The sequence below is a fragment of the Sebastes umbrosus genome, chromosome 10 (assembly GCF_015220745.1).
Source record: "Sebastes umbrosus isolate fSebUmb1 chromosome 10, fSebUmb1.pri, whole genome shotgun sequence".
Classification (NCBI taxonomy): domain Eukaryota; kingdom Metazoa; phylum Chordata; class Actinopteri; order Perciformes; family Sebastidae; genus Sebastes; species Sebastes umbrosus.
Genome location: NC_051278.1, coordinates 9,866,916 through 9,889,914, shown reverse-complemented (window position 1 = coordinate 9,889,914; position 22,999 = coordinate 9,866,916). Strand labels below are relative to the sequence as shown.

The window sequence follows — 22,999 nt, the reverse complement described above, 5'->3', positions numbered from 1 at the left end:
ACTATTTTTTCTTGTCTTTTTTTCATGATTTCTCTCTGAATCTCTGATTTCCCCCCGTTTCTAGTCTTTACGCTAAGCTAAACTAACTGGCTGACTGTAGCTTCATATTTAGCATATAGTCATTTAACTCTTGGCAAGACAGAAAATAACTACCAATTAAAATAAATATGAATTCTATTTTCCAATTATTTCAGATGAAGAGATGACACTGATTTGCTAAAATTTCCTCTCGAAAAATGCTACAAAAATCATCCCTAAATTTCTCTCTCAACCATGTGTAAAGACATGCATGTACGCACATGAATACCCATGCATATAGATACACACACGCCCGTGTAGAGGTAATTCAGTTTCATTAGTGTGCCTGAGCATAATCAGATTTATGACTGCTCGGTTCATACAGAGTTGAAATGTGTTCGGGTTGAATCTAAAGGAGGACCGACACAGTAACTGCACAGCGCCGAAAAAAAAGGAACTGACACAAAGGAGCGTTGGTAAAAAAAAAAGTGAGAGACGGAAGGTAAAACATAAAAAAATGTGTCTGTGTTTGCGGTTTCAACGACAGTCAAGGCCGATGGATGTTTGAGACGACAAAGAGGGAGATGAAGGGGGGATAGAGAGAGAGAGAGAGAGAGAGAGAGAGAGAGAAAGAGAAACACAGTTCAGCATGAAGAGGACAGCAGGACGAACAGTGCGTCCATTGTCCATGTGGCCTGGTTAACATTTTAATGAAGAAGCCGCATCCAGAGTCCTGCCACAAAAAACTGCACCCTGACTCACACGATGATTAACACTCTGCAAATATGCTCGGACAATACAAGAGCTAACTGCAAACTCATTGACATGAACACATAGGGACATACTGTGGACGCATGCCAATAAAGCACACAGGAGGACACTCATTCACACACATGGATCCATATGGGTGAATATTTAAAGGAAAATTCTGCTCCGTCACACGTTATCTTCGTAGAATTGAAAATTATTTTTAATTTTAATTAAATTATTATATACAATTATATATATAACTATATATATACAATTTAAATTTTTAATTGTACTAAAAATTTTACAAGTAACGCCTTGTTTTATAGCTCTGTGGACGTATGTGAGTCAACCAGAAGTTCATTCATTCTTATGGGAACCTCCGTGATCTCCGATGTGTTTGCGAAACTCCGCCTCCTGTTTGTTTTTTTCGGCCAGTAATTTGCCTCGAGTACGTAAAACATTTATGTTTTGCGACAGATTACGGACAGACCGTATGCACTGTGTGCCACAGGAAGTTAGCATGGTATGCTAACAAACTTCCTGCCGAATAAGCAAATTAATAAACTGTTTTATTAATGAAATTCAGCTCTGTTTATACATTTTTTTCTTAGTGAAAAGTTGGACGGCATATTTAGCAGGTAGCAGCTAGCATGCTACTAATATTAGCTAAATGTGCTTTTCACTTAGAAAAAAATTCAACGTTATGAAGGTGACTCGTCTAAAAAAACAGACAGTAACTGCATAGATAAAAGCACTTTTATATCTATGCAATTAACTAATCCGTATACTAAATTCACGGACCCAAAACGAAACTGTGGAAACGAGGCGTAACACTTTAGGTCATAATTTGATCATTCGTCTTTATTTTCTCTTCCTACCAACCTTAGCTATCCTGGTGTTTGGTTAAAACTTGTCTGCGTTGCCAGATCTCAGCAATTAAAGCTGTGAGTATGATGTTATTATGTTATTATTACTAATGGGAATGATGACCAAAAATTACAAAATAAGACCGAGTACACACACACACACACATGTAACTGATGGACCTGACAACTCTTCCCACAAATCAAACCCCAAACGTCCAGCTTCCGTGCCCACAATAATACAGATGATTGGAGGAAACTGCTGTGATTCTGGCAGCGGAGAGAACAGTTACAGCGGACTTGAATGTTAAAGACGAAGTGAATATGAATGTTTATTTTTTCTTTCCCTTTTCCAAGAAATGCAATTTACTATGATGAACAGGCAATTTTGAAATTGTGGGTGAAACGACCCCTCAGATTGTGGTGAAATAACCATAAAGACTAACACCAGGGTTGAACTCCAGCTGTCGAACCCACCACCCATACTGCTCTACATACAGGAAGTGAGGGATTCCTAAACCGGTCAAATGTTCAAATGCATAATTTTGAATGAGCACAAAAGAAGCCCCCACCTCTTCCCCACATACACATTATCTGATGGCGATCTGAGACATATGTTGAAGGGGCTACGTAGGGGTTGTTTTCAAACCAGATGCAAATGTCTTTGAGAGGAAACTGCAGAAACACGTACGTATAAGTCGACAAAAGTTCAGTGGGCCTTCCTGCTGCCACTGTGTCTAATGCTCTCCTTCTCCGACTCTCACACTCTTTCCTTTCACTCCTTATCTTCTCTTTTTCTTTCTTTCTTTTTATCTTTCTCTCTCACACAGAGCACAGCATAATGTCTTCTGCAGCTGTCTCTCCAGGGCAGGCGGTGTAAAGGGTGATATGATGAAGAGGGTGAAAGAGAAGAGAAGAGGAAAGAGGAGGAGTGGGAGTAAATCTTGGGGTTCGCCGCCACTGGAGTTGGATTCCTTCACACCAGTTGTTGAAAACTTCTCCTGCACGCATGGGAACGTGTGTGTACGAAGACACACACTGAAGTGGCTGTGCATCCATGGTGTTTCCTGTCAGCCTGCCTCTGTATTGAGGTGATTGTGTGCTCTGGGGGAGGTGGGTGGGTTAGGTCTTGACCAGGTGTGTTTGATCACACACACCTTGATAGCTAAACACACAGCCGAGGAGATCTGGATAAAGAGAGGAGGCAGATAGCGGGAGATTTCTTTACGTTCGTTTTTCCCAGTAAGGGATACAGCAGCAGCAGGTGAGTGGTGGTGGGACTTTCCAAACTGAGCGTTCCCCTGAATTAAAAGTACAATAGAATTAAATGCTCCCCAAAATCCCCCAATCACATTCCCCCCTGTGTCTTGTCATTCAACCGCTTCTGCAATGGTCAGTTAAATTAATGATTCTCAGATCGCTTTAAAAGCCCTTTGTACTACTGGACAACAGGGCTACAGTTTCAAAAGGTACATGGTACGAAGGTGTAATCTAAGACTGGAGCCAGTTACACTTGTATTACTCAGTGGGCAACGTCCAGGTCTGAGAAGTGAAGCCAATGCAGAAGAGCCTTAAATTTGCATTCTTTCTAATAGCCAGCAGGGGGCGACTCCTCTGGTTGCAAAAAGAAGTCTGATTGTATAGAAGTCTATGAGAAAATGAGCCTACTTCTCTCTTGATTTATTACCTCAGTAAACATGGTAAACATGAGTTTATGGTCTCAATCGCTAGTTTCAAGTCTCCTTCAATACAGCCGGCCTATGCTCATTCCCAATGGCGTTAAATACCGAGGCTTTGTCACGGCCGTCAGCCTTGGATACTGCCGCACAAGGCACCCTTTAGCACCTGTGTGAGACGCAAAGTGCTTTCCATTAACTACCATCCGCGTAAATATTAAACGTTCAGAGAAAGTGCGCAGGGATTGTGGTGACATACATGAGCCACTTGATATTTGAAATTTTTAAGTCATTTCAGGTTTTGCTAATTTAAAAACTAGAATTGTTTAGAGAGTCTGAGGTTTTAGTCGCTCATCTGAACTCTTCTTTCTTGGATCACATGACCGACAGAATGAAAACAATCAGACTGATCCAGGCTCCATTGATTATCCTTGGTAGCCTGAATGTTTAAAGCACTTTATGGCGTACGGTCTAGACCTGCTCTGTATGAAAAGATAACTTCTGTCATGAGTTGACGCTATACAGAAATAAAATGAATTGAATACTTTAAAGAGCGAAAAAACACACTAAGAGAGTGTGGGAAGGAAAGTGGATGGGCCCAACAAACACAAGGTAGTCCACAAAACCAATGGGTGACATCACGGTGACTACGTCCACTTCCTATATACAGTCAGTGCTATAAACATATTTGGGTTATTGTTTAAACTACACATCTCTGCACTGTTACTGCTGTCATGTCAACATGAAAGCAGTGGAATCACCGTCACACTCAATCTGCAGTAGAATTCCTACTGTGTTACTGTTATTATATTATATAGTCACCGTAAAAGTTTAACTGCTGTCCCAGCTAGCAATTAGCCGCTCCCCTAACATTCCTATTGGCTTAAGAGAATATAGTTTAAATATGTTCTGATAATGTGTCCTGTGTAATGTTTGTGTAAGGTTCTATGAGACTATTCCTCTTTAACTACATTTTTGTACCAACGCTTTGAATTTACATTTAAACATAACTATGTTTTCTTTAGTGTATAATCACCTGAAACTAAGAGTTGTTAGCTTAGAATGAGCCCTTCATATCTACATAGGGAGCAGGTCGTCTTCACAGAGTCCGCCATGTTGCTTAGCCTTGTTTCTACAGTAACCCAGAACGAACAAACCAAACACTGGCTCTAGAGAGAGACTTTTGTGTTTTTACGTTACCTAAAGGACACAGTAGGTCTTCGACAGGCTTGTGAAACTGTGGTAGTGTGAGCCGCAGAGTGTAAAACCATGATACCACCAGCCGCCGTCTGCTTGTGACTTCTTAGAAAGTAGAAATCTCTAGGTGGGGTCCCTTGTCATGTTTCAGAGTTGTTAGCGGTTGCATCAAAGAGACATTTTCCCCTCTAACTTCTCATTTCACAAAAGTAAATAAAGATGAGAGAAAAGTAAAAAAAAAAAAAAAAAATATGAATACAGATTTGTGTAAGAGAACTTTTATTTGTTCTTTTTTCAGCAATGCAGAGCAGCGGCCCTGAGCTAGCCAGTGGGGCAAGCTCACATGCTCGACTTGCACTAAAAGGCATGCATGGCCGGCCCGGCGATGTCAACAAAGCAAGGAGAAGCATCGGATTACACCACACACAGAGGGAGAGGGACTTCATTCTCTGCTCAGGTAGACATTACACTTCTATATCTTTACATAGACAATAGTTGTTTGCTGCTATATTAATGCTCTGAATATTGAATTTAGCACCTTTAAGTAAATGATTTGAATACTTTTTGCACCACTGCTGGCCAACATCATCAGACAGTTGCTATCAGAATGTTTGGTTACATCTAAGAACACTGTCAGAACCTTAAACATAACTTTAGTGGACATATTCAGTAACATTACGGAAGCGTTCATTGACTAACACGAGCGTTCGTTCACTATCAAACTGACTGAACGGAATGTTCTTTTAATCAGTGCTCACATTCATTCAATCCACACCTTTACAGTACTTCACCTGGCACCTGCAATGCACTGCAGTTTGCGCAATTACAGTACTCTACAAATATCCTGCCACAAACGCATGAACACACACAGACTCACACACACACACACACATGCATATACACAAATATGGACTTAGTCACTTAAAGTTTACACTACACATCTACACACAGTTGAGCTTGAGCTTTCACTGGCAGCTATGTAGACATACAGTATACTGAAACACACAGGTATTCAGCTTGCAATCAAACCCATTCACAAGTGCACACCCACCCACACACTCAGAGAGCAAACACACACACACACACACACACACACAGTGAGCGAGCATGGCTGGAGGTGCCTGGTGTTGTTTTCTGACTCGTATTACAGCTCGCTGAAGCAGCTCCTTCTGCGGCCGCGGCTCTCATTCCTCTGAAGCCACATCAAGGAGCGCTGGCTTCCCTGCTAAACAGACGCTTTAGCAGCACCACCAACCTAGCGACACAGAGAGAGAGAGAGAGAGAGAGAGAGAGAGAGAGAGAGCCCTCCAGCACGGCCACACCACAACCATTATGTGCAGATTCAATGGAATCTAATGTGGAGGATGTGGCTGGCTATCTCAGATGCTGTTTATGTAACCGTGAAGAGGAGAAGAGAGAATAGTGGAGGCCAAAGACTGAATAAAGCCGTGCTTTCTTTGCCTTTTGTCTAACTGGCTCATCTGCAGCCCGTCCGCTGCACTTTCTAATGGCTTAATGAGAGCTAAACAGAGCCATTATACACTAAATGACCATGGTTTGAAAAATTGGGCGATTACAAAGTGATGATCGTCTGTATAAACAAAACGAGGACTGTTTGTGCCAGATCTGGACTCTGCTGTTGTTTTCTAGTTTGGTGCTTCAAGCAACATGCCTGTGTGTGATCAACCACCATACAACTCTCTATATCACTAGATTCAGGTCTCTACTCCATGTTTTGTATAAGACTGCCCCCTAGTGTTGTTATGCCCCCCGCCTCCTCTCTCATCTGCTCCCTCTCTCTCTTTCTTTGTGCATGAAGTTATCTAACAGGTATTAGTGCCGGGGGAATCTTGTCATGAGTGAAACCAGCAGATGTGGAGGTGATAATGTCTCTCAAAGTCTTCTCGTTCTTGGCTCGGTGACTTTTCCCAGACTTTACGTGCTCAGTCAGCTAAATTAATACAACAACAAGTGCTCGGGGGATTCGGAGCTGTACACTCTCATGTGTGTGTGCGGATGATGAAAGATGGAAAGATCACGTTTGCTGACGCTCACGGTCCACTCACCGTCCCAAGCACACAGATTTTTAAGTCATTGTTGAGCTGATATGTCAGCCACATATTTCTTTGTAATCACTCCTGTGTCACCGACTGTTTATGCTGTCAAGACAGTAATCACTTTGACATGCTTAAAGGCAAAAGGAGACACTGGAATCTGTGCTGTTTCTGTTTAACAACTCCTCAACAGTGTTTATCTGAGCACAATCTGGGGCCCTTATTTCACTTTTGTTTTCAAGATGTTCAAAACTGTGAGAATGAAATGTTGGAGCATTGGAAACAGGTGGAGTTATCTTACCACACTGCCTTGAGTAAGTCCGTTTTGTGAGACTTGATACTTTTTTTCCCCCCACCAGATTTCACAAGATCCTTTCCTCCTCGAGATTCATCTGACAGCTGCAGTTTGCAGAGAAGACTTTCACATGCAAAACCGACAATGAGCTCATACTGTGCAGTATCATCCATTGATACAGCTTAAACTACCCAACATAGACACACTACCCATTATATAGTAGTGGCATCACATACAACTCTGAAATATTTCCTACTGTATTTAAAAGGGTTCTTTTCCAGAATAAGTACTTTGTACTTTATACTATGAATACTTATACAGTTTTGCAATAAGTTTTGTTATTGATACAGCTTTGGCCATCAGTGGCAATATGGGATTTGAACCTCCAAGCATCAGACATGAGTGACTACATTTACATGCACACTAATATTCCACTATTATTCCGACTATGACAATATTCCGAATTTGATACAGGTCATATAAACAGCATAATCCGTTTGGATATTCTGAATTAGGTCTTTTTCCGATTAAGACATGTGGGATATGCCGATATTATTCATCTTTTAGGAGCATTCTTTGGACATGTATAGTGTAGTGCATTCAGAATATGCATCTCTTTTGGGGTTTCTACGGCAGTTTGTGAAACACGGCCTCTTGCCTGTTTATGGCCAGCTCTGTGTGTTGTACACAAACCCCCAGGAAGTGAGCCGGGCTGTGAATCAAACTTTTGCAGTGGCCAAACGGTGATACTACAACTTCTGTGTCCACCATGTGATGCCATTGGGCCAAAATATACTTTTTCCAATAAACTTTGGGAAAGAGACGTCTGTAACTCAGCGGATCTTTTTTTTTTTAGGTAAATGAACTTCCCAGTTCGAACACTTGAATAGCCCTTATTTAAATCATTACAACCTAAAAGTTGTAAAATGCACTAATAGCAAAATCCAGAGTTATTTTCCTCCGTGTGTGAATGAGCCCCAGATCATTCACATGAACGAAGGAAAATAACTCTGTTCCTCCGAACAGAGGAATGAGCCCTAGATCAAGGCTGGGCTGAGAGCTGGAAGGCGGAGTTAAAGGAAACGCTACTGTGTCTGCTCTATGGGCCCGGCAGATGCGGAAGATCGCCGGATAATCTGAGTACTTTATCATTCGGCAGTTGAGCCATTTTGGCTTCATGCGCCACTGATCAACCCTCATAGGAATAAACGGGAGCCCACCTTCAACACTGTATCCAGTTCTGTGTTCGCACGGTCGAACAAGTCCGCCACCGGTTCCGTTAATCAGAGTACGCACAGCTGCATATAAACGTGAATATTAGTGGAATATTCATATTCATCAGCCATGTAAACAGCTTAGTAGGAATATTGTTTTTTTAGAATAAGGGCAAAAAAAATAATATTTTGTCCATGTAAACGTTGTCAGTGTGAGATTCGAATTTGGAACATCTGGGCAGCAGCTTTCTAAAAAGACTTTCACAGTAATTTTGGACATTTTGCATCGACATCCCTAGACTATTGAGGTGAAATCTTTATGTTGTATAATTAATATATTTAAAAACAGGTTAAAAGATGTGATGCCTTGAGCACATTGTTCCTCGTGTATAAGGAAAGATTGTTTGTTAATGTACAAACTTAATGTTGCCTCCCAGACAACTCAAAAACTCAAAGATTTCCTCCTGAAGAAAATGTTCAATGAAACACCACTCAAAGACGGAGTTGCTACTTGTGAACTCGAGGCAAATCCATATACCCCGACTTCACGATGAAGCAGTCTGACGTCACACAACACCAACAGCACCGTTGGAAGTGCACCTTGTAAATGGTCAACCATCAACTAAAACGCAACGTAAAGAATATTTACCCATATTCAATTAAAATAATACATACTATCATATAGTAAAATCTGTTCTGCATGTAAATTGATGTCAAAGTATGTCGCCAATGTTATTAGGCAGCTGGTTGCATCATTTTTCCTCCTCTGTTTCGTTTACGTAGGCTATGCAAGGATGCTGCACTGCTGAGAGTCCAATTGTGTGTACACTTGCCAAAGAAACATCAGTTTGTATCGGTAAGCCATGTTTTTTGTTTACATGTTGGCGTTGTGCACCTGGAACACTTGGAGGTCGGAAGTTGGAAATTTCAACTGGGAAATTCCGACCTCCAACTTTGACTGGAACGCAGCATAAATTACCTACAAATTGTGTCATAAAAAATAATTATAGTGTAGAAACCTATTTAGGCATATTAAAAGAAGGGCTTAAAGCATTATTACATTTATGTATTTGATACAGCACGATAGGAAATGTTCCAGAGAGAGCCTTTGGCGATCAGGCCTCAGTCATAATGTCGTCATTTTATGGTACGGTATGTAATCACGCCCTACGCCGTACTGGACTTATACATGGTTGTGTTGAAGGAGTAAAGAGCAGCCTAGGTGAAGATCTGGATGGATGTGATGTGGAGCGGGACTGATGAGCTCACTGAGGACGCATTGGACTGCTGGTTCTGAAGAAACTGGAGGCGGAGGGGCGGAGGTACGTTGCATTGATCTGATGACAGCTGACAGCAGCAGAGAAAGGAACAGTTTTCACAGCAATGAGATGATTAGCTTACGGAGTCAAAATCTGATTGATTGAAGTGAAAAGCGTGAACTCCCTTTTGTCAACTGAATAAGTTGAGGACGGGACAGGAAATATATGAACATGATCACAAAGCGTGAATGAAGTCTTCTGATTTAACTTTAGTTCTTAGTTTGCAATGTCATGTTATGACTTGTATGTGCGTGACACAGTAAACAACAGCAACAACTACTAATGATTCCACTACTATTAATACAGTTCTTCAGCTGGATTTTATGGTATTGCTTTTCTTTATTCACCACTTGACTGAATGTGATACTAAATGACATGTTTAAGGAGCAGTGTGTAACAATTAGGGGGATCTATTAGCAGAAATGGAATATAATATTCATAACTATGTTCTCGTTAGTTTATAATCACCTAAAAGTAAGAGTTGTTGTTTTCGTTAGCTTAGAATGAGTCCTTCATATCTACATACGGAGTCCACCATGTTTTCTACATTAGCCCAGAAAAGACAAATCAAACACATTTACGTTATCAAAATCCTACACACTGTGCCTTTAAGAAAAGCTTTTGCAATGCAGATAGCTCACATTTCTCTGTAAAGCTCATCAGTTTATGTTAAAAATAAAGCCGAGTAAAAACAAGGAAATTGGAGAGGGTTTTTCTCTAAAGCGCAAACCTTCCTAGGTTTGTCATGTATGTGTTTCTCCAGAGAGGTCAGAGGCCGAACACTGTTTTCCAATGAGAAAAGATGATGTGACAGTTTTCTCTTGGGAAAACTCCCAACGCTGACAATGAGATAATGATTACAAACCTGTTGGGATGTTAGAAACGTGATGAATGTGAACGGCATTCACAATGTTTGTGCATGAGGGAACTGGGTTTTCGGTTCATATCTCCTGACCTGGAACAGATCCTCAGACATAGCAATGTGGCACTTTCCAAAACTCATTCATCTCCCCGGGCAAGGCAGCTTTCAGTACATACCTCAGGCAAACACACACACACACACACACACATACACATTCATGCACTAACAGTACAGTGTATGTTTAACTTAGCAGCTAGAAAAGTCCCCCAGTGAGAGGTGTTGATGGATGGATGTCAGAAGGCAATGACCTGCCTGGGGTCTCCTCTATTTCACACAACCACATTAACTGGGTCATCAATCAGTGTGTGTGTGCATGCGTACATGTGTGTGTGTGTGTGTGTGTGTGTGTGTGTGTGTGTGTGTGTTTTTGAACATGCACAAGCACACCATGCGTTTGGCCACGCCACGTACATTGCGAGCATGAATCCATATGTACTGGCGATACACTTAGCAGCAGGACACACACACGCACACACAGAGAGAGAGGGATACGGATCTGCACTGTTGACCTGCAGGACCTCATTACTGCAGCCAATCAGGAGACAAAACATCAGGCTGATTAGTGAAAGACCTGCACAAATAAACATCCGAAGACTGAGCAGAGGGAGAGAGGCTGGGTGAGACAGAGATAGTGTTGCCTGAGGTGAGAGGGGTTTCTCTTTAGTACAACTTAACCTCACACTGCCCCCTCTGGGTTCATGTCAGAGGCCCCGTGGATACATTACTGTGTGCAAAAGGGGAGAACACACACATGCAAACACATCAACACACTTGTTTTTCTTTCCTTACACTTATATCTCTTTCTCTCGAACACGCACACACACACACACACACGCACACACACACACACACACCTAATGTTCCCTGCAAAGAAGATCCGTCGACAGTTGAGCAGCGCCACAGCTCAGTGGTTGTGATGAATGAGGAAAATCACGGCTGCAAATCTTATCTGTGCCTTCAGTTTGTGTGTGTGTGTGTGTGTGTGTGTGTGTGTGTGTGTGTGTGTGTGTGTGTGTGTGTGTGTGTTTCTCCTTCCAGCTGTGCTCTACCTCATGGCCCAGTCCACTCTGATTCAACCTCAGTGGGGTTATATAAGAATTGGCAGACTCAGCTGTAGAGTGAGTGTGAGTAAATTACTACGTACATTACTTTGAACTGTAGTAGGTCGGAATAAGTCATAGTATAGTATGTCAATAAAAGTAAAAAAAAATTCATAGTATAGTATGTCAAAAACAATTAACAAAAATCATAATATTGTACGTCGAAAAAAATCATAGTTTAGTATGCCAATAAAAGTAAAAAGAGTCGTCGTTTAGTACGTCAAAAAAAGTCAGTTTTGTATGTCAATAAAAGTTTAAAAAACAGTCAAAAAAGTCATAATTTTTTATGTCAAAAACATAAAAAATCATACTTTAGTATGTCAATAAAAGTAAAAAAAAAAATAATAGTTTTGTATGTCAATAAAAGTAAAAAAAAATTCATAGTACAGTATGTCAAAAACAGTCAAAAAGTACGTCAAAAAAAGTCATAGTATAGTGTGTCAAAAACAGTCAAAAAAGTCATAGTTTAAAATGTCAAAAGTAATAAAAAAGCAATAGTATAGTATGTCGAAAAATGTGAAAGAAAAAGTCAGTATAGTATGACTGTCTCAGGTATACACAAACACACACATTCACACCTTAACACTAAAGTACTGCAGGCATGCACACAGTGAAATACACACATACGCCACAGTGACACACTCACACCAGTGTGAATGGCATTACAAGAGCTGAGGAATCTGGCTGCTGGATATTTCCTCCATTCCTCTGTCAACCATTCATCTCTCGCTCCGAGGGAGGAGGAGGAGGTGAGCGAGGGGCGAGAGAGTTTTACAAAGAGCCAGAGATGGAAAGAGAGAGAGACAGAGAGAGAGAGAGAGAAGGGGAGAGACGGTCTCTTCATTCAGCCGCTGGCCGTCGGCCAAGAACATTCTGTACTGGTTTGTTTGTGGGGAAATAGAGAATACGTTTCTATTCCTCATGAACCTGACCTTCCTGTCTGCCTCTCTGTCCATTTTACTGTCTGTAGGATTCCCTGTCCGTCTGCTTTCTGAGCCCCTGTGTGTCTGCTCATCTGCCTATGAGTCCGTATGCAATGTTAGAAATCTCATACTGTAGAAGAAGACAGTAAATAAGTCTGTCTGTGTAGCTGCATAGGTAACTGTGCAACGTGTCCTCATACAACGGTTCGTATGATATCTTATGAAAAATTGTATTCCTCATTTTTCATTCGATTTCCTACAAATGTTTTTGCAATAGGTGATGCATGTGTCAATTTCAGCTGCAGTCTTTTCCATCTCTTACAGGAAGCAACTTAATTAGATTTAGGAAACAAAACTACTTAGTTAGGTTTAGGCAACAAAACTACTTGGTTAGGTTTAGGAAAAGATTGTGGTTTTGGCTTAAAATAACACCGGAAGTGGTGTAACTTAAGTACGGAAGTTACCTGACAAATAAATCAATGTCAATTTCATGCTTCTTTTAGCTCTGTTTTGGTCTCCACCAACTTCTGATGGAAAAATCTGGCTCCTTAGTTGCTAAACTATATTAAGCTAGTAAGCTAGTCGCTAACTTTTCTGCTAAAATTGACTCAACTCACTTTTGATACCAGGTCCTTTTCTCTATTTCATTTTCCACAGCAGCCAGTACCCCCTCAGTGTTGGCGGGATCCTCAGCTGATCGCCGCAGCAATGTTGTGTGAAGCTGCCGTGACATCATCTTCAACACCACACTCACTGGATCCTTTCATCGGCAACCAATCAGAGGAACATCTCTACTTTGTCCATGGTATGGCATAATGTAACGTTATGCTGTGTATGTCGTAGTTTTACAGGCAGATATCTTACAAAATGTTATTCCTCATTTTTCATTCGTTTTCCTTTGACACGTGACGCATGCGTCAATTTCTGCTGCAGTCTTTCAAAATAAACTTCAATCTTCCCAGGAAGCACCTTTGTTAGGTTTAGGAAAAGACTGACTTGGTTAGGTTCAGGCAACAAAACTACTTAGTTAGGTTTAGGAAAAGATTTTGGTTTGGGTTAAAATAACTCCATAATAGGCGTAACTTAAGTACGGAAGTTACGTGACAAATAAATCAACTTTGACTTCTGGTTTCACACGGGATATGAACATCGGTCTCCTGTGCGAAAGTCCGGTTGTTTTTGACCCCCCCCCAGCCACCCCAACCTCCTCGCTACATGGCATTTGTTGCTCTTTATACATCCTGGTTCATAATAAAGGGGATTACATGCATTGATTTCGTGGGATATATATACGAATTACAGTGCATTACTTTTCGTAGGTATAGCTACGAACGATGTATGAGAACAGCCTGAACTTTGAGACCTGCTGAAAAACACCACACAGTTCAGTTTCTCCAAAAGCTAGAATTCCGCCCAGGCAGCCTAAATTGCTACAGAGGCCTAAATCTGGCACAACTTGTTCCCAGACTCATGCCAGATTTGTGAAGAATGATGCACCACAGTCAGCCCAAGATCACTGGTCTTATTTTGGTGCTGATGTCACTGTAAGTTGATTCGCAGCCCAAAGTCCAAATTTAGCCAAATGCGGCAGCTAAATATGGGCCACAGCTAGCTTACATGTAGCCCTTTCCATGCCAAGTTGGAGATAAAACTACCTTGGAAACAGCTGTGGTGCAAAATCAGACCATATCACAACCACCACATTGAACAAATCAACTTGTCCTCTTTTCAGTCTGAACTGTAAAGCGCAAAAAAATTAAACCCCAATGATTTTCCCAACGCATTAAAAAAAAAATACATTTCATATGTTAAACATAACAGTATAAGACAGATAGCTCACAGGTGGCAAAGCTTTGCATTGTTTAAAGCTGCTATAATCAATATTCAACACAGGACTTTCACCCAGGAGACCGCTGTTTCTTTCTCGCTTTTTGTACTACGTCACTCTTACTGTAGCATTTATACGCGGATGATACATTGCAGTCAGTACAGGCAACATGTCGTACAAATGACACGCGGAAATCAAGAAAGGCGTACTTATTGCATGCTAAACGCCTTGTGCATTATCGTGGCATTTATACGCCTTTTCGTGTGAACGGGCTGGTCGTTTTGTAGGAGGCAGGGTTGCTCCTGGAGCCGTGTGAAACTTGCATGTCTTTAGCTCTCTTTGGCTCGTGTCACAAGCAGCTCTAAACTAAATTGCATGACATGTTAATGGATATGTTTAAAGTATATTTACCTGTCTGTCTGTCTGTGTGTCTCTTTGTCTGTCGTTCTGCCTGCATATAGACCACAGCACAGCCCATGACAAACAGTCTAAACACAACCAGCTGTGCTCTGGACTGCTGGGAGCCCCTCATCACACAACTCTGCTTCACACACACACACACAATCAGTCACACGAGCACAAGTTCATACAGTATGAACATATGGATGTATGTATGGATGCATACTGTAGATCCATTAGTATAGAGAATCTGTAAATTAAACAAGGCAGAATATAATACGTTATATTCAATTACATATTACATCGTATGGACTCTTTGTCTTTCTAAAGCTAATAGTTAGTTCTTCTACTACTACTTCCTAATATTTTACTTCTTCTTCTTGCAGCAAACACTAGTGTGTGCATGTGTACAGTTTTATTCGACTAGGTTGTTTGTGTGTGTATCTATGCATACACACTCAATCAAAAAAGTTTCTTTGTTAGAAATATATTAGACGTCTCTATGGGCCTTGCTGTGCCATAAACACCACTTATTAAACTGTACGAACTGGCATTATCCAGCCCAGATCTGACAGTAAAAAAAATATATTTTCAGTGCTACCTTGGCTGGCGTATATCAGCAACAGCTTCTATAAGTTATTAGTGAGGGTGTGTGGAAAGGCTATGATGACAGAAGACTATGTGCCATACAGCACAGAGCTATAAACAGAGTATGAGCTCAATGTGAAGTGAAGAGTATTAGCGTGCGTCTCAGCCCCGCGAGCAATTAGAGAAAGCAGTGGAGTGCATTTGTTCGCTGTAACCGGAGAGAAGTCAGCCAACGTTGACTGACAGCTCGTATAAGTATCTCTACTGAGACTATGATGCAGGTGATGATATTGAACATTGAGGCAAAGGAACTCCAAAAGTAAAAGTAGTTATACATTATCAACCATTGCCATATCCACCTCTAAGGCCAGCTTGTTCACACTGACCACTAAATAGTCATCATCGCTGGTGGTGGTAAAACTACAATACATATCAGTGTAATGCAGCATATTTCAATTACAAAGAACTTGACAACCCCTAACCTGAGACTTCGCACAACCTGAACTTTTAATAACCCCGTAAGGCTTTGAGACAGTTTTATGTGCTGTTAGGTATGCAAGTGAAATAAGTGGTTGTGATATTCATATTCATGTGAACATGTGATCTATGTTTATATGCTGATGAAGAACACGGGGCGCTGCTGGGTCGGTGGCCCAAAATAAACCGCTTTTGAAGTTTTTCATTTTTGGCTATCTAACCGCTGACTGAACGGCCTCCTCTCCTCACATACTAATGCTGGCTTTAACGTTTGTCCAGCAAGCATTCTCCATTGTTCTTTTTTAAAATAAAGGTTAGGTTTTCCTGGCTGATACAGGTTGCTACTTGGCTGACGCAGTAGTGAAATGGTGGATTTAGACGCATCCAACGGACGCATAGCAGCGTTCATTGTAAGTTGTGTTTGTGTTCATCTGTTGAAGTCCAAAATTCACGCTTCTTTTGGTTCTATTTTGGTCTCCACCGTCTCCTGATGGAGAAATCTGGCTCCTTAGTTGCTAAATGTTCCACCATGTTCACAAGCTGGTCGCTAACTTTTCGGCTTGAATTGACTCAAGTCACTTTTAATACCAGGTTCTTTTCTCTATTTCATTTTCCACTGCAGATAGTGTTCGCGGGATTCTCGGGATTCTCAGCTGATCGCCATAGCAACGAACTGCCAAAAAAAGTACCAGGTGCCCGGTACTATCCACAATTTTGTTCGAGTTGAGTAGAGCCTTCATCTGCCGTTTGGTGCTGGGCAGGTAGCGTGTTGTGGGTTTATCAGAAAACAGCTTCTTGGTCTGTGTGGAGCCAAGGTTGATGAGAGCAGTATTAGTGAACTTAAATGGAAAAGTTGTGCGCCCTACTACCAAAACAATGAGCAGAAACACCATGAGCAAAAAAGAAAACAGCACTGAAAAACACAGGTGCAATCTTTCCTCCCAGTTGGCTCTTCTTCTTCAAACCCGACTCGGCCAGCCTCAGGCTATCTGCTGTTTCACAGACAGCTCATCAAAATGAGTGACAACTGCTGGGGTGGAAACTTTACTAACTGTGGGGGAGGCGAGCACCGCTGACAACACACCTTCTGCCTCCAGGCCAGAAGGTGCATGTTGGGGTTTCAAGTTGTGTCTTGCAACGAGGCCGTGAGCAAATCAGGAAACTTCCAACAGGTTTTTCTTTTTAAATCAGCTAATGAATATCTAACTTCTTATCAACCAGACAGAATAAATTAATCTTAAAAAAAACTCCCCTGTCTGGGAGAAACACCAACGGTTAAAAGTTTCTCACCAGTCTGTGTCGAGGCATGTCTCCAGTAAACTTTGTTTTTACATAGCAAAAAAAAACGTCCTCTTAAGTCCAAGCCAAACAATGCTATATCACTATGCTTTGAGTTTCACAGCACCACAGCCTTCAACACACAGGAGGTTCAGTGTGTAAAGGGTCCACCTTTCTGTCTTTGAAAGCAGCCTGAGCGTTCAGCAGCTGTAATACTCTGCTGTTGACTTCATGTTGACTTAGCCATTAAAAGCTGTAGCGGGTCTGAAATCAAAACCTGCACAACTGTTTGGCTTGGACCGAGCGTGCCTTATAAGTGTACACTTGAGCTGCAGTTTAAACACTCGCACCTCTGACACGGTTCTGCACACAGGTCGCTGGTGCATCCCATAAAGAGGAACACCACTCAGATTAATATTCTCATACCTCACAAAAATGGAGAAAATCAGCAAGTTTCAGACGCCAGAGACAAGTTGAGAGCAGACTCGAAAGAGAAGAAGTGTGTGTTTGTGCATGTGTGTGCAGATGTGTGATTAATTGCCCTGGCTCAGATAAAACAATAAACAGAGGAAGAGCGGGATTGTTCCCGTCAACCTGACTGTCATGTCAGACTGAAACATCTTGATTTCAACATTCCTCCAGTCTCCACATCTCATTCCTGACTCATGTGTTTGTTCTTCTTGAGTCTGCTTTTTGAAATCTGATGACATCTCAAGAACAGTTCCAACATCTTTGGAGTGTTTTTTACCCTTTAAAGGCACAATGAGTAGGAATTGTTGCGGTTTCTAAACACAACATTAAAAGTTGGCCCCTCCTCAGGTGAAAAGACAACGCCAGATTCACTCTTGTTTTGGAACGAGCTTTGTCTGCTTGGCGTTTCGCCTCACTATATATACTTTTTTATCCAGCGCTGTGTTTGGTCAGCCGATTAGACTGTTATCAGGCTATTAAATAGGCGTTATGAGTCACTATAAGCCCCATAGATGTGGGTCAATAGGGGCCTACTACACCCACTAGTAGGTTTTATCATCTATTCACACGGTAGATCACTGAAAGAAAGTGTAAAAGAACACGACAGCAACCTCTAGTGACCGTAATAACTACGACAGGAGCAGAAGAGGAAGTCTTTAGTATAGACAGTGTGAAACTCCATAAAGGGTGGAGGTCAGGGTCGATGGATGAGACACAAAACACAGGGCTTTCACCCAGGAGACCAGTGTTTACATCCCGTGTGAAACCAGCAATGTGTAGTTGTCCTTGTGTTCATAACTATTTTAACCCAAAACACAATGTATTTCCCTAAACTTAACTGAGTGTTTTTGTTGCCTAAACCTAAAGAAGTTGTAGTTTTCTTGCCTAAACCTAAAGAAACTGTAGTTTTGTTGCCTAAACCTAAAGAAGTTGTAGTTTTCTTGCCTAAACCTAAAGAAATTGTAGTTTTCTTGCCTAAACCTAAAGAAGTTGTAGTTTTATTGCCTAAACCTAAAGAAACTGTAGTTTTGTTGCCTAAACATAAAGAAGTTGTAGTTTTATTGTCTAAACTTAAAGAAGCCTTTTTGTTTGTGTTCCAAACTTGACGTGGCCCCTGTGGATCCACATCTATGGTGCTTATAGCGACTGATAACGTCTATTTAATGGCCTGATAACTGTCAAATCGGTATTTTTGTAGCTTCCTCTTGGATGCATGCTTACGATCTGGCACCTGGTTGCTACGTTTTTCTAGAGGTTGACTTACAGAAACTTCCTGAACACAGCAAAATAAGAAAATACAGGCAGAGGGCAGGGACTCTGCAGATACAGAGTAAGATAACTTTTCTTTAAATATAGGCCTATATAGGGCAGTTGGCCTATATTTCAGGATTTCATTAATTTATGTGAAGAAAACTAAATGAAATTGCTATTTTTAAAGTTTGGATTATTATTTAAGATATAAATTTGAAAAGAACGCAGTTAAAACAACCAGAGGGCTAATAGAAAAATGGCCAAGTGTCAGGGAGAAGAAAACACTGAATTTGTCAAAAAAAGAAGCCTATAAAGTATGAATGATTGTTAAAAATTAGAAAAAAAACAGTTGCTCTGTGCTGTTATTGTTATGTATTGAATATATTAAGAAATATCCATAAAATATGTCATTTAGTCAGGGGTTGTCAGTTGACCCAATGATAGAAAAGGGGTCCCTTCAGGAAAAAAGGTTGGGAACCACTGATCTAGTGGAGTTGAGTCTATGCATTGTTGTTGTTTTTTCTCTTACTCATTTTGCCTTTAAAGTTGTTCGTTTTTTACTCAAAATAACGTAACCTTGCCCTTTAAGATGAATTCACTCTTTTATTTGGTAAATCCAGATGTGTACACACATTTACAACTTTACTCAACACACCAAGATCATTCCAAATAACTCTATGACTGATTACTACACACTATTACATCTCGTACAGGTTGCATGAACCCGCTCGTTTTTCATTTTGTCTCTTTTTTTCTTCTTTGCTTTGACGTGAAAGACATTTTGGCAGATTGTTGGAACGACGTTTAAAGTTCTTCCAGATGGACCGTTGATGGGTCGCCTAAAAAGAAGTCCTTGTTTTATGGAATCAAAGTGGAGTCAGGCCTAATTAGAGCTGAGAGTGACATTGTAGAAGGAAAGGAAAGTGGCTCGGGAGGAAAGCTAATGTCTCAGGTGTTTCTGCTTCACTTTCTGTCCGTCTGCTTCCACTGAACCAGCTTCCAACCATTACCTCCCTTTTTCCTTTGGCATGAATCATATCCTGTGATGTTTTGTACACTGTAAGACAACCTAAAAAGTCCAATTAGGCATGTGTTTTCCCAAAAATAGAGTCCCAGACTGGTAAATGCAGACATCCGACACTGGTTGGAGTGTTTCCTGAGAATCTTATCGCTCATCTGACTAGTCATCTTAGCTCTCCTCCAACAAAAACACACGGAAATATACAAACACACTCCCATGTTCTACACTGGGTGATGTATTTGATGCTGTATGCACACACATTATTTAAGAGGACAAAGTGCAACACTAATATAGCTGCTGTCTTCTGCTGCTGATAGAGCATCTGCTGGCCACATTACTCAGCTAGTCCAGCCAGGGTCCTGGGACCTGGAAATACTGAGGAGATGACGAATACACAAACACACACTCAGACACACGAGCATGTGCAGACAAATGTGTTTTATCTGTCAGTTCGACCAGATATGAAGCTCCTTGGTGGGTTCCTCCCAAGTCGTCCAGACACACACACACACACACACACATGATAATAAAAACACTTTCATATGTTCATGTGCATCACATACGCAGACAGATAACACACATCCTGTAAGTTATGCTGCTTAAATCATCTCCAGTTCACATGTAGTGATTCCAGGCTGATGAGGGGGAGGGCAGAGTAGACACAATGAAGCACGGCTGAAACATCAGATGGCCAGCACAGGCAGAATGTAGTTTCATATATTAGATACGCAAAGCAACAATTAGCCTTGAAGCAGGATGTAGGCTAATCTCTACAAACAGATAAACGGCACAAGATTTTGGTTTGTTGCCCAAGTACTTTTGACTAACCACGTTTGGGCAGGCTTTGGTTGAATGCAGGTAAACAGTTGTGTGGAAAGCAAAAGAGGCAGAACGCATCGGCGGATCCTATCTGCTATCGTCTGACAATGATTTCACTTTTTATTGGTTTAAAATTAGCTTGTAAACTGGCTACTTGTGAAACAATCCATTCATACACGTCATCTCTCAACTCCAACTCCGGCCTTGCGTCTCAAGTGGCTAATCTGACTGTAAACAATGAGCAGCGCACGGAAGAGGAAGTCTTGGCCCAGATATTCGCTGGCTACACCGGAATCCCAGAAATATAGCCCCCTGCTCCCAGAGGCTTATCTGTCGTCAGACTGGAAGCCGAGATTGGATGTGGGCCATCAACCACACGTTTTTTGAAAACTTTATTCCACCATGATATGGCCACTTTCATGCTAATGTATTCTTTGGGCACACCAAAATGGCACCACCAATTGCCTCTGTGGCTGTCCTAAATGTCCTTAATTCGAAATGCCATTCTTGTGTGACTTTAAGGCAAAAACAAAAACCTCAGCTCCAGCCCCTTTGAGATTCTGTGCATGCTTCTGGCCAGGAATATGGATGTTTTCCATATTCTTTAGTGTTACTTTGCTGCACTTGCTAACGTCACCTTGAACTGAGCTGATCAATGGCTCACTCACAGCAAATACTACATGCAATAATTTGGCTCTTTAGTTGCTAATTGTTCACCAGCTAGTTGGCTAGGTAGCTAATTTTGTCTGTCTGCTGTTTGGTGCTGAGCAGGTAGTGTATAATGGGTTTATTACAGTGGGTGCTGGAAACAAGGTGGCTACCATAAAACTAAAACACAATAAGATGCTCTATTCTTTTTAACCAGCTGTTACTGTTTACTGTATGTGAAGGCCTACATGTCAAAGACTAATTTCCATTGCTTTGAGATGGACAATAAAGCTCTTTACCATTGGTATTTGTATATGACAAAAGTCATTATTTCGACTGAGCCGACTATAGGCTTTTACATAACCTCAGCCTGACACCGACTGTATTCATTTCAGTGCATTTTCTTGTTTCTTTATTGAAGACATTTCTGTGGCAGGCTAACCCTAATCTAACCCGAGATAACTATAACACGCTTTGACAGTAATATCACAATAGTTTGTTTTTCTGCTGATCCATAGAATAATAAAATACTGTTTCACCAGCCTCTATTATCATTCCTCATGCGGGGCCGTTTGGTTCCAGTAGAAACAACACGGCTGCCATACTGCTCACCATTGTCCGGTTATCTGAGAAATAATATTTTCTCTCTGAATTAGCATCACGGAATATGCACCGAGGCTGAGGGCTTTAACATAACATGGCAACAAATCACTGGCAGGCAGACATGCCAACACACAAACAGGCGGGCAAGATCTCACAGGCCGAGAAACACAATACTGTACACACACACACACACACATGTACTGTAAGCACACCCACAATGCGTCAGCTGGGTGGTTATTGTGTAGAGCAGTGTAAACAGGAAACCTGTCGCAGGACCTCGCAATTCGTCATCAGACCTCCCAACGCTTTGGTGCACGGCAGAACAATACCGGCAAGATGCTAAAAATACACACATTCGTCAGCATATCTGCACATATGCCATGTGTGTGAGTGTACGTGGGCATCTGCGCAGATCTGCTGTATGTGTATGTGTGTCTGTGTATGTTTGTGTGTGTGTGGTTTGCTGTGTTGGTAAGGATGCAGAGATACAAACAAACTTGTGGTCTGCTCTGGAGAATGGGACGATTTCCTGGTACACACAGCACAGCAGGATAAAACCCTGAACAAGTTAAGACACACACAGAGAGAGAGAGAGGCCAGGATGATGATCTCTTCTCACTGCTTTCACATGTAATGGGCTTCGAAGATCAGAAAAGTGTCACTTTTATTTGCAGATTTACTTGACTCTACTTTACAAAAAGCACATTACAGAGTTATTAAAAGTAGCATCTAACAGCTATATTGAACATAGTGACATACAGTACATAAACAGAGTATAAAACGTAATCACAAATAAGTTAAACATAATTGTTTGTTTGGGTAACTCTGTTGTATTTTTCTGTTTTTTAGGCACATAAATTGTGTCCGTGGTGGCACAACGTACTGCGCTGTGAAAGGGCCAGTGTGTAGGATTTGGCGCCATCTAGTGTTGTGGTTGCAGATTGCAACTGAGCACCCCTCCGCTCACTCCTTCCTTTCCAAGACTGAGGAAACGTGAGCCGCCGAGTGCAAAACTGTGATGCCGTTCGCCTCGCTCAGAGGCAATCCTTACCATAATAACACTACTTTAGGAGCAACGGAAGCCAGACGGCGGTTGGCGGTACCACGGTTTTACACTCTGCGGCTCACGTTACTGCAGTTTCACAAGCGTGACAGAGAACTACGGTGGCCTTCAGGTAACGTAAAAACACGAAAGGTTCTCTCTAGAGCCAGTGTTTGGTTTGTCCGTTCTGGGCTACTGTAGAAACATTGCGGACTCCGTGAAGAGGACCCGCTCCCTATGTAG

The 22,999-nt window shown here is 41.5% G+C and overlaps 3 long non-coding RNA genes across 7 annotated transcripts in view; all 3 read left to right on the top strand.

The window, feature by feature from the left end:
* Positions 1–4,861, top strand: part of LOC119495299 — a 134,248-nt gene extending 129,387 nt beyond the window's left edge. For 3 of the 4 annotated variants that reach the window (XR_005208436.1, XR_005208429.1, XR_005208431.1), the window contains 2 exons: positions 2,462–2,722; positions 4,803–4,857. This is a non-coding gene — a long non-coding RNA (uncharacterized LOC119495299). Of the gene's footprint in view, positions 1–2,461; positions 2,723–4,802 lie in introns of all 4 variants that reach the window. The other variant, XR_005208434.1, reaches the window with a different exon arrangement.
* A 38-nt stretch (positions 4,862–4,899) lies between these two features.
* LOC119495102 lies at positions 4,900–22,722 on the top strand. Of its 2 annotated transcripts, XR_005208355.1 has the most exons (6): positions 4,900–4,961; positions 8,505–8,701; positions 8,851–8,923; positions 9,272–9,389; positions 12,989–13,136; positions 22,564–22,722. It is a non-coding gene; the product is annotated as an uncharacterized LOC119495102 (long non-coding RNA). The 2 variants fall into 2 exon arrangements; XR_005208354.1 differs by lacking the exon at positions 22,564–22,722 and having other exon boundaries at positions 12,989–13,305.
* On the top strand, positions 18,359–18,959 carry LOC119495103. The gene is made up of 2 exons (XR_005208356.1): positions 18,359–18,702; positions 18,845–18,959. It is a non-coding gene; the product is annotated as an uncharacterized LOC119495103 (long non-coding RNA).
* Positions 22,723–22,999: the final 277 nt, after the last annotated feature.